The sequence below is a fragment of the Bufo bufo genome, chromosome 9 (assembly GCF_905171765.1).
Source record: "Bufo bufo chromosome 9, aBufBuf1.1, whole genome shotgun sequence".
NCBI classification, from domain to species: domain Eukaryota; kingdom Metazoa; phylum Chordata; class Amphibia; order Anura; family Bufonidae; genus Bufo; species Bufo bufo.
The window spans coordinates 69253258-69267896 of NC_053397.1; positions in this window are offsets into that span (position 1 = coordinate 69253258).

Genomic DNA, 14639 nt, shown 5'->3' on the forward strand with positions numbered 1-14639 from the left:
CCCATAACAGTGCCATCCAGAGATCCCCATAACAGTGCCATCCACAGATCTCCCATAACAGTGCCATCCACAGATCCCCCATAATAGTGCCATCCACAGATCCCCCCCATAACAGTGCCATCCACAGATCCCCCCCATAGCAGTGTCATCCACAGATCTCCCCCATAAGTGTTTGGATCACTTTGTTTCTTACACCGTTCACACAATTCTTATGTATAGGATTCGAGATTCAAAAGATTCAATATATTCGAGAACCTTTTCGGATTCGGATTTTAAAAAAATTGGATTCGTCCCATCTCTAATACAAATCAACTAAGGTACATGGTGGCCAAACTTCATTACTCTGAAACTTGGGACCAACTATTGTCTGGAGCAATCTAATATCTAATATGCAGCTATTTTCAGAAAATTCTTTTGGGACATTAGTCAGAAGATGAACATTTAAAATATTCGCCTTTTTGAATCCAGAGGGAAAACAAACCAGGCTGGTGTAGTGAGCTTTATTTATATAAGCAGATATATAACGTGAGTTTGACTGCGACGCGTGGTTGATTAAGTGTGTGGTTGTGTAAGTGTGTGACTTAAGATTAAGTGACTTTAGATATAGGGACTTCAGTGGGGGACTGCAATTAGCCAGTTTCTTATTACTACATTATATTGTATTTTTTGCTTTTGTGATGTAATCCCCATTTAGTATGTGTTGCACAATTGACGCAGTCCAGTGCACATCTTACATGATGTATGCAGTCCTGGAACAGCCGTTCGAGGGTTTATATCTTTGTTCAAGATGTGAGCAAATTACCCGTTTGCACGCTTGGCAGATGAGGGGGGATGTCAGTCCAGGAACGGCCCTGCTGCAGCCAGACTTTTCATCTACCAGTCAGGGGAATGTCAGCTCCAGTAAGCAGGGAACCAGGAGAGCAGGGCAGGCCAGACAGGTGCTGGTAGTGGGAAACTCCATTATTAGAGGAACAGATAGGGCAATCTGTCACAAAGACCGTGATCGCCGAACAGTGTGCTGTCTTCCTGGCGCTAGAGTTCGACACATCGCGGATCGGGTTGACAGATTACTGGGACGGGCTGGAGAAGATCCAGCGGTCATGGTCCATATCGGAACCAATGACAAAGTTAGAGGTAGGTGGAGAGTCCTTAAAAATGATTTCAGGGATTTAGGTCAAAAGCTTAGGGCAAAGACCTCAAAGGTAGTATTTTCCGAAATACTGCCTGTACCACGGGCCACACAAGAAAGGCAGCGGGAGATTAGGGAGATTAACAAGTGCCTCAAGAACTTGTGTAGGAAGGAGGGGTTTGGGTTCCTGGAGAAATGGGCCGACTTCTCTATCGGCTACAGGCTCTATCGTAGGGACGGGCTGTACCTCAATGGGGAAGGGGCAGCTGTGTTGGGGAGAAATATGGCTAGAAGGTTGGAGGAATGTTTAAACTAGGGACTGGGGGAGGGAAATGACATTATAGGAGGGGAATATAGTGCAGATAGAGACCGGGGGCAAGGTAGTGGGACTGGGGGAGGATTGGAAGGAGGGACTAGAACAGTTCAGAAGGAAAGGTGTAGGATAAAAAATATACATAAACCTCTCAAATGTATGTATACTAATGCCAGAAGCCTGACTAATTTGACTAATAAAACTGGGGAACTGGAATTAGTGATGTGTATGGAGGACTATAACATAGTGGGAATAATGGAAACATGGCTGGATGATAGCTATGACTGGGCAGTTAATGTACAAGGTTACAGTCTGTTTAGAAAGGATCGTCAAAACCGGAGAGGGGGGTATGCCTTTATGTAATGTCCTGTCTAAAGCCCACACTCCGGGAATATATAAGTGAGGGACATGAACATGTGGAGTCAATGTGGGTAGAGATACATGGAACTAAAAACAATAATAAATTACTAATAGGAGTTTACTATAAACCACCTAATATACCAGAGTCCACAGAAAATCTACTACTAAACGAGATAGACAAGGCGGCAAATCATAATGAGCTGGCTATTATGGGGGACTTCAACTACCCAGTTATAGACTGGGAAACTGAAACTTGTATATCTCATAAAGGAAACAGGTTCTTGGCAATAACCAAAGACAATTACCTCTCCCAACTGGTTAAGGACCCGACTAGAGCAATGGCTATACTGGACTTAGTATTAACCAATAGGCCTGACAGAACAACAGACGTGCAGGTTGAGGGACATCTGGGAAATAGTGACCATAAAGTAATAACATTCCAATTATCATTTAAAAGAGCGTTTCTACAGGGAGGAACAAAAATACCAAACTTCAAAAAGTCCTCAAAAATAAAAATACAGCCACAAAATGGGATATCTTTAAAAGCATCCTAAAATCTCATTGTGAGAGGTACATACCGTATGGGAATAAATAGTTAAGGAACAAAAAGAAACCAATGTGGATAAATAGAACTGTAAAGAAAGCAATAAAATAAATGACAAAAAGAAAGAATATAAATCACTAAAACAGGAAGATAGCACAGAAGCACTGAAAAACTATAAGGAAAAAAATAGAACATGTAAAAAAACAAATAAAAGCGGCCAAACTAGAGACCGAGAGATTAATTGCCAAAGAGAGTAAAACTAACCCTAAAATGTTCTTCAATTATATAAATGTTAAAAAGTATAAATCTGAAGGTGTCGGCCCTTTAAAGAGTAATGAGGGGGGAGTCGCAGAGAGCGACGAGAAGAAAGCAAAGCTGTTAAATATTTTTATCTCCAATGTATTCACTGAGGAAAATAAACTGTCAGATGAAATGCTGAATGTAAAAATAAATTCCCCGATAAAAGTGTCCTGTCTGACCCAGGAAGAAGTACAACAGCGACTTAAAAAGATTAAAATAGACAAATCACCAGGACCAGATGGCATACACCCCCGTAGCCTAAGGGAATTAAGTAATGTCATAGCCAGACCCTTATTTCTGATATTTGCAGACTCTATACTGACAGGGAATGTCCCGCAGGATTGGCGAATAGCAAATGTGGTGCCAATATTCAAAAAGGGTCCAAAAACAGAGCCTGGAAACTATAGGCCAGTAAGTTTAACATCTGTTGTGGGTAAACTGTTTGAAGGTTTTCTAAGAGATGCTATCTTAGAGCATCTCAACGGAAATAAGCAAATAACGCCATATCAAAATGGGTTCATGAGGGATCGGTCATGCCAAACTAATTTAATCAGTTTCTATGAGAAGGTAAGTTCTAGACTCGACAGCGGCGAATCAATGGATGTCGTATATCTGGACTTCTTCAAAGCATTTGACACTGTACCACATAAAAAGTTAGTATATAAAATGAGAATGCTTGGACTGGGAGAAAATGTCTGTATGTGGGTAAGTAACTGGCTGAGTGATAGAAAACAGAGGGTGGTTATTATCGGTACACACTCAGATTGGGTCACTGTCACTAGTGGGGTACCTCAGGGGTCAGTATTGGGCCCTATTCTCTTTAATATATTTATTAATGATCTTGTAGAAGGCTTGCATAGTAAAATATCAATTTTCGCAGATGACACTAAACTGTGTAAAGTAATTAACACTGAAGAGGACAGTATACTACTACAGAGGGATCTGGATAGATTGGAGGCTTGGGCAGATAAGTGGCAGATGAGGTTTAACACTGACAAATGTAAAGTTATGTACATGGGAAGGAATAATGCAAGTCACCCGTACATACTAAATGGTAAAACACTCGGTAACACTGACATGGAAAAGGATCTAGGAATTTTATTAAACAGCAAACTAAGCTGCAAAAACCAGTGTCAGGCAGCTGCTGCCAAGGCCAATAAGATAATGGGTTGCATCAAAAGGGGCATAGATGCCAGTGATAAGAACATAGTCCTACCACTTTTCAAATCGCTAGTCAGACCACACATGGAGTACTGTGTACAGTTCTGGGCTTCTGTGAACAAGGCAGACATAGCAGAGCTGGAGAGGGTCCAGAGGAGGGCAACTAAAGTAATAACTGGAATGGGGCAACTACAGTACCCTGAAAGATTATCAAAATTAGGGTTATTCACTTTAGAAAAATGACGACTGAGGGGAGATATAATTACTATGTATAAATATATCAGGGGTTAGTACAGAGATGTATCCCATCATCTATTTATCCCCAGGACTGTGACGAGGGGACATCCTCTGCGTCTGGAGGAAAGAAGGTTTGTACACAAACATAGAAGAGGATTCTTTACGGTAAGAGCAGTGAGACTATGGAACTCTCTGCCTGAGGAGGTGGTGATGGTGAGTACAATAAAGGAATTCAAGAGGGGCCTGGATGTATTTCTGGAGCGTAATAATATTACAGGATATGGCTACTAGAGAGGGGTCGTTGATCCAGGGAGTTATTCTGATTGGCTGATTGGAATCGGGAAGGAATTTTTTATTCCCCTAAAGTGGGGAAAATTGGCTTCTACCTCACAGGTTTTTTGTTTGCCTTCCTCTGGATCAACTTGCAGGATGACAGGCCGAACTGGATGGACAAATGCATTTTTTTTAGCCTTATGTACTATGTTACCTTGGGTCTTCAGAGGGAAGGCATTAAATATAGCTGGGAATTTCTTTTCTCCCTTGAAATTCAATAAATGGGACAAGAGATACTTGGTTTGCAAGAAGCGAAGGATGTCTTTATGAAAGAACGCAAGGGGAGAACAGATACTTGGTGTGCAAGAAGCGAATGATGTCTTTACTAGGGATGAGCGAACCCGAACTGTATAGTTCGGGTTCGTACCGAATTTTGGGGTGTCCGTGACACGGACCCGAACCCGAACATTTTCGTAAAAGTCCGGGTTCGGGTTCGGTGTTCGGCGCTTTCTTGGCGCTTTTTGAAAGGCTGCAAAGCAGCCAATCAACAAGCGTCATACTACTTGCCCCAAGAGGCCATCACAGCCTTGCCTACTATTGGCATGGCTGTGATTGGCCAGTGCAGCATGTGACATAGCCTCTATATAAGCTTGGGTCACGTAGCGCTGCACGTCACTCTGCTGATTCAAGCATAGGGAGAGGTTGCAGCTGCGACGTTAGGGCGAGATTAGGCAGATTAACTCCTCCAAAAGACTTCATTCTGTGATCGATCTGCAGCTGTGGATCATTGAAGTGCTAATATCGACTTGCTCACTTTTTTGAGGCTGCCCAGAGCGTTTTTAGATCACTTTTTTCTGGGGTGATCGGCGGCCATCTTGTGGCTTGTGGTGCGCCAGCACAAGCTATCACCAAGTGTATTTAACCATCAATAGTGTGGTTATTTTGTGCTATATCCTACATCAGCTGCAGGCTGAGCCTGTGTCACCCAAGTGCATTTAACCATCAATAGTGTGGTTACTTTTTGCTATATCCTACATCAGCTGCAGGCTGAGCCTGTGTCACCAAAGTGCATTTAACCATCAACAGTCTGGTTATTTTTTGGCCATATACTACATCTGGTGCAGGCTGAGCCTGTGCCACCCAAGTGCATTTAACCATCAATAGTGTGGTTATTTTTTGGCCATATACTACATCAGGGGCAAGTTGAGCCTGTCACCCAGCGCCTAAAAAATAGACCTGACATTTCTATTCAACCAAATTTGTACTGTTTTAGCTGGTCAAGTTATTTGTAGTGACCGTAAAAGCACACTTTTTGTTCTGGGTTGAAAAACTATTCCCAAATTTGCCATTCTCAAAATAACTAGTTTCTGCTATATGAGGCCTACTTGAAATCTATCCCAAAAAGGATATCTTACATTGAAAGTGCTGATAGTGTCATTCAGAAAAACTTAACACACACGCTACCGTGCAGATACAAGTCTAATTCTGTGATTAAACCTATACCTGTCACACAGCGCAAAAAAAAACAGGCCTCACATTTCTATTCAACCAAATCTGTACTGTTTTAGCTGGTCAAGTTATTTGTAGTGACCGTAAAAGCACACTTTTTGTTCTGGGTTGAAAAACTATTCCCAAATTTGCCATTCTCAAAATTGTGGTGAACGGGAACAATGAGGAAAACATCTAATAAGGGACGCGGACGTGGACATGGTCGTGGTGGTGTTAGTGGACCCTCTGGTGCTGGGAGAGGACGTGGCCGTTCTGCCACAGCCACACGTCCTAGTGAACCAACTACCTCAGGTCCCAGTAGCCAGCAGAATTTACAGCGATATTTGGTGGGGCCCAATGCCGTTCTAAGGATGGTAAGGCCTGAGCAGGTACAGGCATTAGTCAATTGGGTGGCCGACAGTGGATCCAGCACGTTCACATTATCTCCCACCCAGTCTTCTGCAGAAAGCGCACAGATGGCGCATGAAAACCAAGCCCATCGGTCTCTCACATCACCCCCATGGATATCAGGGAAACTGTCTGAGCCACAAGTTATGCAGCAGTCTCTTATGCTGTTTGAAGACTCTGCTGCCAGGGTTTCCCAAGGGCATCCACCTAGCCCTTCCCCAGGGGTGGAAGAGATAGAATGCACTAACGCACAACCACTTATGTTTCCTGATGATGAGGACATGGGAATACCACCTCAGCACGTCTCTGATGATGACGAAACACAGGTGCCAACTGCTGCGTCTTTCTGCAGTGTGCAGACTGAACAGGAGGTCAGGGATCAAGACTGGGTGGAAGACGATGCAGGGGACGATGAGGTCCTAGACCCCACATGGAATGAAGGTCGTGCCACTGACTTTCACAGTTCGGAGGAAGAGGCAGTGGTGAGACCGAGCCAACAGCGTAGCAAAAGAGGGAGCAGTGGGCAAAATCAGAACACCCGCCGCCAAGAGACTCCGCCTGCTACTGACCGCCACCATCTGGGACCGAGCACCCCAAAGGCAGCTTCAAGGAGTTCCCTGGCATGGCACTTCTTCAAACAATGTGCTGACGACAAGACCCGAGTGGTTTGCACGCTGTGCCATCAGAGCCTGAAGCGAGGCATTCACGTTCTGAACCTTAGCACAACCTGCATGACCAGGCACCTGCATGCAAAGCATGAACTGCAGTGGAGTAAACACCTTAAAAACAAGGAAGTCACTCAGGCTCCCCCTGCTACCTCTTCTGCTGCTGCCGCCTCGGCCTCTTCTGCTGCTGCTGCCACCGCCTCGGCCTCTTCCTCCGCCTCTGGAGGAACGTTGGCACCTGCCGCCCAGCAAACATGGGATATACCACCAACACCACCACCTGCGTCACCAAGCATCTCAACCATGTCAAACGGCAGCGTTCAGCTCTCCATCTCACAAACATTTGAGAGAAAGCATAAATTCCCACCTAGCCACCCTCGATCCCTGGCCCTGAATGCCAGCATTTCTAAACTACTGGCCTATGAAATGCTGTCATTTAGGCTGGTGGACACACACAGCTTCAAACAGCTCATGTCGCTTGCTGTCCCACAGTATGTTGTTCCCAGCCGCAACTACTTCTCCAAGAGAGCCGTGCCTTCCCTGCACAACCAAGTGTCCGATAAAATCAAGTGTGCACTGCGCAACACCATCTGTGGCAAGGTCCAACAAACCACAGATACGTGGACCAGTAAGCACAGCCAGGGACGCTATATCTCCCTAACTGCACACTGGGTAAATGTAGTGGCGGCTGGACCCCAGGCGGAGAGCTGTTTGGCGCACGTCCTTCCGCCGCCAAGGATCGCAGGGCAACATTCTTTGCCTCCTGTCTCCTCCTCCTCCTACTCAGCTTCCTCCTCCTCTTCTTCCACCTGCTCATCCAGTCAGCCACACACCTTCACCACCAACTTCAGCACAGCCCGGGGTAAACGTCAGCAGGCCGTTCTGAAACTCATATGTTTGGGGGACTGGCCCCACACCGCACAGGAGTTGTGGGGGGGTATAGAACAACAGACCGACGAGTGGTTGCTGCCGGTGAACCTCAAGCCCGGCCTGGTGGTGTGCGATAATGGGCGAAATCTCGTTGCAGCTCTGGGACTAGCCGGTTTGACGCACATCCCTTGCCTGGCGCATGTGCTGAATTTGGTGGTGCAGAAGTTCATTCGCAACTACCCCGACATGTCAGAGCTGCTGCATAAAGTGCGGGCCGTCTGTTCGCGCTTCCGGCGTTCACACCCTGCCGCTGCTCGCCTGTCTGCGCTACAGCGTAACTTCGGCCTTCCCGCTCACCGCCTCATATGCGACGTACCCACCAGGTGGAACTCCACCTTGCATATGCTGGACAGACTGTGCGAGCAGCAGCAGGCCATAGTGGAGTTTCAGCTGCAGCACGCACGGGTCAGTCGCACTGCGGATCAGACACACTTCACCACCAATGACTGGGCCTCCATGCGAGACCTGTGTGCCCTGTTGCGTTGTTTCGAGTACTCCACCAACATGGCCAGTGGCGATGACGCCGTTATCAGCGTTACAATACCACTTCTATGTCTCCTTGAGAAAACACTTAGGGCGATGATGGAAGAGGAGGTGGCCCAGGAGGAAGAGGAGGAAGAGGGGTCATTTTTAGCACTTTCAGGCCAGTCTCTTCGAAGTGACTCAGAGGGAGGTTTTTTGCAACACCAGAGGCCAGGTACAAATGTGGCCAGACAAAGCCCACTACTGGAGGACGAGGATGAGGAGGAGGTGGAGGAGGATGAGGATGAAGCATGTTCACAGCATGGTGGCACCCAAAGCAGCTCGGGCCCATCACTGGTGCGTGGCTGGGGGGAAACACAGGACGATGACGATACCCCTCCCACAGAGGACAGCTTGTCCTTACCTCTGGGCAGCCTGGCACACATGAGCGACTACATGCTGCAGTGCCTGCGCAACGACAGCAGAGTTGCCCACATTTTAACGTGTGGGGACTACTGGGTTGCCACCCTGCTGGATCCCCGGTACAAAGACAATGTGCCCACCTTACTTCCTACACTGGAGCGTGATAGGAAGATGCGCGAGTACAAGCGCAAGTTGGTAGACGCGCTACTGAGAGCATTCCCAAATGTCACAGGGGAACCAGTGGAAGCCCAAGGCGAAGGCAGAGGAGGAGCAAGAGGTCGCCAACGCAGCTGTGTTACGGCCAGCTCCTCTGAGGGCAGGGTTAGCATGGCAGAGATGTGGAAAAGTTTTGTCACCATGCCACAGCTAACTGCACCACCACCTGATACGGAACGTGTTAGCAGGAGGCAACATTTCACTAACATGGTGGAACAGTACCTGTGCACACCACTTCACGTACTGACTGATGGTTCGGCCCCATTCAACTTTTGGGTCTCCAAATTGTCCACGTGGCCAGAGCTAGCCTTTTATGCCTTGGAGGTGCTGGCCTGCCCGGCGGCCAGCGTTTTGTCTGAACGTGTATTCAGCACGGCAGGGGGCGTCATTACAGACAAACGCAGCCGCCTGTCTACAGCCAATGTGGACAAGCTGACGTTCATAAAAATGAACCAGGCATGGATCCCACAGGACCTGTCCATCCCTTGTGCAGATTAGATATTAACTACCTCCCCTTAACAATATATTATTCTACTCCAGGGCACTTCCTCATTCAATAGCATTTTTATTTTCATTTTACCATTATATTGCGGGGCAACCCAAAGTTGAATGAACCTCTCCTCTGTCTGGGTGCCGGGGCCTAAATGTGTGACAGTGGCCTGTTCCAGTGGTGGGTGACGTGAAGCCTGATTCTCTGCTATGACATGAAGACAGATTCTGTGCTGACATAAGGCCAGATTCTCTGTTACGGGACCTCTCTCCTCTGCCTGGGTGCCTGGGCCTAAATATGTGACAGTGGCCTGTTCCAGTGGTGGGTGACGTAAAGCCTGATTATCTGCTATGTCATGAAGACTGATTCTGTGCTGACATAAGGCCAGATTCTCTGTTACGGGACCTCTCTCCTCTGCCTGGGTGCCTGGGCCTAAATATGTGACAGTGGCCTGTTCCAGTGGTGGGTGACGTAAAGCCTGATTCTCTGCTATGACATGAAGACTGATTCTGTGCTGACATAAGGCCAGATTCTCTGTTACGGGACCTCTCTCCTCTGCCTGGGTGCCTGGGCCTAAATATGTGACAGTGGCCTGTTCCAGTGGTGGGTGACGTGAAGCCTGATTCTCTGCTATGACATGAAGACTGATTCTCTGCTGACATAAGGCCAGATTCTCTGTTACGGGTCCTCTCTCCTCTGCCTGGGTGCCTGGGCCTAAATATGTGACAGTGGCCTGTTCCAGTGGTGGGTGACGTAAAGCCTGATTCTCTGCTATGACATGAAGACTGATTCTGCGCTGACATAAGGCCAGATTCTCTGTTACGGGACCTCTCTCCTCTGCCTGGGTGCCTGGGCCTAAATATGTGACAGTGGCCTGTTCCAGTGGTGGGTGACGTGAAGCCTGATTCTCTGCTATGACATGAAGACTGATTCTGCGCTGACATAAGGCCAGATTCTCTGTTACGGGACCTCTCTCCTCTGCCTGGGTGCCTGGGCCTAAATATGTGACAGTGGCCTGTTCCAGTGGTGGGTGACGTGAAGCCTGATTCTCTGCTATGACATGAAGACTGATTCTGCGCTGACATAAGGCCAGATTCTCTGTTACGGGACCTCTCTCCTCTGCCTGGGTGCCTGGGCCTAAATATGTGACAGTGGCCTGTTCCAGTGGTGGGTGACGTGAAGCCTGATTCTCTGCTATGACATGAAGACAGATTCTGTGCTGACATAAGGCCAGATTCTCTGTTACGGGACCTCTCTCCTCTGCCTGGGTGCCTGGGCCTAAATATGTGACAGTGGCCTGTTCCAGTGGTTGGTGACGTAAAGCCTGATTCTCTGCTATGACATGAAGACTGATTCTGTGCTGACATAAGGCCAGATTCTCTGTTACGGGACCTCTCTCCTCTGCCTGGGTGCCTGGGCCTAAATATGTGACAGTGGCCTGTTCCAGTGGTGGGTGACGTGAAGCCTGATTCTCTGCTATGACATGAAGACTGATTCTGCGCTGACATAAGGCCAGATTCTCTGTTACGGGACCTCTCTCCTCTGCCTGGGTGCCTGGGCCTAAATATGTGACAGTGGCCTGTTCCAGTGGTTGGTGACGTAAAGCCTGATTCTCTGCTATGACATGAAGACTGATTCTGTGCTGACATAAGGCCAGATTCTCTGTTACGGGACCTCTCTCCTCTGCCTGGGTGCCTGGGCCTAAATATGTGACAGTGGCCTGTTCCAGTGGTGGGTGACGTGAAGCCTGATTCTCTGCTATGACATGAAGACTGATTCTGCGCTGACATGAAGCCAGATTCTCTGCTATGGCATGAAAAGACTGATTCTCTGCTGACATGAAGCCAGATTCTTTGCTATGGCATGAAGAGACTGATTCTCTGCTGACGTGAAGCCAGATTCTCTGCTATGGGACCTCTGTCCAATTGATATTGGTTCATTTTTTTTATTTTTATTTTAATTCATTTCCCTATCCACATTTGTTTGCAGGGGATTTACCTACATGTTGCTGCCTTTTGCAGCCCTCTAGCTCTTTCCTGGGCTGTTTTACAGCCTTTTTAGTGCCCAAAAGTTCGGGTCCCCATTGACTTCAATGGGGTTCGGGTTCGGGACGAAGTTCGGGTCGGGTTCGGATCCCGAACCCGAACATTTCCGGGAAGTTCGGCCGAACTTCTCGAACCCGAACATCCAGGTGTTCGCTCAACTCTAGTCTTTACAAAAGGAATGCATAAAGTGGGATAATAATGTCCCAGAAATCAGAAGATCATGGACTCATGTTAGAAGATAAGAATCATTATACCTGCCACTGAAGGCCTATAAGTTTATGTGGCTTTAGCTTTGGTGGTGAGGGTTAGGAAAACATGGTGTCTAGATTGTAGTGGTACTAGGAATTATTTTTGAGAAAGGAGGGAAGAAGTAGGTGGGAAAAAGAAAAGTTGAAAGGAATGTATGTCTCATGTGTCCAATTTCAGCTATGTATTAATTAACTCATAATGTTAGGGGTTTCAGCTTCCCTAAAAAAATGAAAATGAGTTTTGAGTGTTCTAAGAAATATTCACCTGATATTTAATTCTTGTAGGAAACAATGTTCTCTCAAGAGTCATCTCCCAAATTTATGAATAGTATGTATAATCAGGGCCGGTTTTAGACAAAATGTGGCCCTGGGCGAAATTAAAAGTGGGGCCCTATATTCTGAAGTACTGTATCAACGGTCACATTTATTCACTTTACGCAAGGGGAGAACTCACCGCCGTAGCCCACGATTGGTTGCAGGCAGCGTCAAAATGGAAGATGACATTGAGGGACCTAAGCAGAGGTCGGGGAGCACTGGATCCGAGAGAGTCAGGACGCAGGTAAGGCCCAGTTCACACTTCAGTTATTTGGTCAGTTATTTCCATCAGTTATTGTGAGCCCAAACCAGTAGTGAAGCCTCCACAGAAATAAGGTATAATGGAAAGATCTGCACCTGTTCTGTATTTTTGACATGCATCTGGTTTTGGCTTACAATAATTGATGGAAATAACTGAAGTGTGAACTTAGCCTAAGGGCTCGTGCAGACGGCCGTTGTTCGTCTGCAATTTATGGGCACCGACTGTGTGCTCACCATATCACGGATGCGGCCCCATTCACTTGAATGGGTCCGCAATTCACAAGGAGCAGTGTGGAATAGAGGCACGGAACCCCACGGAAGCACTACGGAGTGCTTCCGTGAGGTTTCTTTCAGTGCCTCCGCACCACCAAAAAATAGAACGTTCTGTTTTTTTGAAGTGCAGACGGATCACAGACCCATTCAAGTTAAATGGTTCTGGATCCGTCTGCGGCATCCGCGCGGACCGCAAATTGTGGCCCCCAACTCACGGCACGGCCGACACACGTAGCAATTTTGCCCAGGAGACTTGCTTAAAGGGCTTCTGTCACCCCACTAAAGTGATTTTTTTTTTTGGGGCTAGTTAAATTAGTTATATAGCGATATATGAAAATATAATTGTGTTACTTACATTGATCCAGCAGTTTATTCAAAAAACGAAGTTTTATCATATGCAAATTCGGTCTCTACCAGCAAGTAGGGCGGCTACTTGCTGGTAGCTGCTGCAGAAATCCGCCCCCTCCTCTTGTTGATTGACAGGGCCAGCCGGGATCTCCTCCTCCGGCCAGCCCTGTCGGCGTTTCAAAAATCGCGCGCCTGTGTTGAATCGGCGCAGGCGCTCTGAGATGAGGAGGCTCGTCTCCTCAGAACTCCCTCAGTGCGCCTGCGCCGATGACGTCACCGAAATAGAAGACATCATCGGCGCAGGCGCACTGAGGGAGTTCTGAGGAGACGAGCCTCCTCATCTCAGAGCGCCTGCGCCGATTCAACACAGGCGCGCGATTTTTGAAACGCTGACAGGGCTGGCCGGAGGAGGAGATCCCGGCTGGCCCTGTCAATCAACAAGAGGAGGGGGCGGATTTCTGCAGCAGCTACCAGCAAGTAGCCGCCCTACTTGCTGGTAGAGACCGAATTTGCATATGATAAAACTTCGTTTTTTGAATAAACTGCTGGATCAATGTAAGTAACACAATTATATTTTCATATATCGCTATATAACTAATTTAACTAGCCCCAAAAAAAAAAATCACTTTAGTGGGGTGACAGAAGCCCTTTAACTCTCTTAAATAATCAGAAAACACCTGAAAATAGTAACTGTTACCAGTGCCCTGTATATAGAGACAACAGGGACATGGAGGTAATGTGTTTTCTGCATTCAAAGTAAAAAAGTAAATAACGAATAAAAATAAATGTAAAAAAAATAAAATAAAAATGCAAGTAAAGATGAAAAAATTTTATTTCTTTATTCACCCAAACATTCAATGGCATTGAGTGTTGAGTGAATAAAGGAAACCACTTGCTTCACTAAAGTCAGAATGCTGCTCTACTTCCATAATTTTAGATAGACAGACAGATAGATAGGAGATAGATATGAGATAGATAGATAGATAGATAGATAGATAAATAGAAAGATAGATAGAAAATAGGGATCGACCGATTATCTGAGTTACTGATATTATCGGGCGATATTCATGATTTTTTAAGTTATCGGTATCGGCATCTAACCTTGCCGATAATGCTTCCAGCGTGCTATCACAGCAGCGCGCTCATGTTCCCTCAGCAGCACAGAGGAGAAGGAGTCACTCTCTCCCTCCCCCCTATGCCGCACTGCCAATGAGGAGAGACGGGAGGAGGAGGGGCGGGCGCACTGCGCCACCAATGATAATTAATGTCTAATACAAATACAAGAGGCGGTGCCCAGCCTATGTGACAGGAAGCTGCGATCAGCGGCAGTTAATCCCTCAGGTGCTGCCCTCCCTGTCAGAGGCAGGGTGCCGGCTATTTGATTCTGCGCCGACACACCCGCCTCCTGTATTAAACGTTAATTATTATTGGTGGCGCAGTGCGCCCTCCCCAGTATTAGAAACTGGTGGCGCAGTGCGCCCGTCCCCCCCACCCCCAGTATTAAAATCATTGGTGGCGTAATGTGCCCCTCCCCAACCCCCCAGGATTAAAGTTATTGGTGGCAGTGGCCCCAGGGTCCCCTCCCCTCCTTCTCATTGGTGGCAGTGGCAGCTTCTGATCAGAGCCCCAGCAGTGAAATCCTGGGGATCCGATCGGTTACCATGGCAGCCAGGACGATACTGAAGCCCTGGCTGCCATGGTAATCTCCCTGCTGCTATGTGTACTATGCACAGGGCAGCAGAGAGAGTGT